We start from the raw sequence: 886 nt of genomic DNA on the forward strand, positions 1-886 counted from the left end.
ATAGGAGAGGGTTTGCAATTTTATTATTTGTTTGGCTTCCCTTCCAGGTCATTTCTCGCACCTTCTTCTCCACCTGGAACCAGGTGCTGTTGTTGTTCAATGACTTGGTGCTGCATGGAGCACAGGCGGAGCTGATGGAGTCCTCGCCTTGAGTGGCGGTGGAGTGGTACCGCAGCGTCATGGTGGTGAGTGTCCCTGGGACAGTGCTGACCGCCTTGCTAAAAATGCTGCATTCTACTAATTTACTTTAATTCTTTTATTGAGGTATAATGGACATATAGCATTATATTAGTTTCAGGGGTAAAACATAATGATTTAATATACATTTATATTGCAAAATGATCACCACATTAATCTAGTTAACATCCATGATCACAGTTACCATTTTTGTGTTTGTGTGTTTGATAACTTTTAAGATTCACTGTCTTAGCAATGCTCAAATCCATGATACAGTATTGTTAACTGTGGTCACCCTGCCATGTACTATATCCCTGTTACTTATTTTATAACTGAAGGTTTGTACCTTTTGACCACCTTTATCCTTTTTGCTTACCCTCCAACCCCTACCTGTGGCAACCATCAATGTGTTTTCTGTATTTATGAGTTACTGTTGTTTTTGTTTATTGAGATTTCACATATAAATAAGATCATATGATGTTTGTCTTTCTCTTTCTGACTAATTTCACTTAGAGTAATGCTCCGCAGTTCATCCATGTTATTGCAAATGGCAGGGTTTCCTTTTTTATGGCTGAATATGTATGTATATGTATTTGTATGTATATATGTATATATATCACAAATTCTTTATACATTCATCTGTTGATGAGCCCTTAGGTTTTTTCCATGTCTTGGTTATTGTAAATAATGCTGCAACAAACATGGGAGT

The 886-nt window shown here is 37.1% G+C and overlaps 1 long non-coding RNA gene across 3 annotated transcripts in view; it reads left to right on the forward strand.

The window, feature by feature from the left end:
- The window catches only part of LOC109385546 (uncharacterized), a 145,359-nt gene that overhangs the window by 38,035 nt on the left and 106,438 nt on the right, over positions 1–886 (forward strand). For all 3 annotated transcript variants that reach the window (XR_002124649.1, XR_002124647.1, XR_002124648.1), the window contains one exon: positions 48–185. This is a non-coding gene — a long non-coding RNA (uncharacterized LOC109385546). The remainder of the gene's footprint in view (positions 1–47; positions 186–886) is intronic.

The sequence above is a fragment of the Hipposideros armiger genome, unplaced genomic scaffold (assembly GCF_001890085.2).
Source record: "Hipposideros armiger isolate ML-2016 unplaced genomic scaffold, ASM189008v1 scaffold_118, whole genome shotgun sequence".
Classification (NCBI taxonomy): domain Eukaryota; kingdom Metazoa; phylum Chordata; class Mammalia; order Chiroptera; family Hipposideridae; genus Hipposideros; species Hipposideros armiger.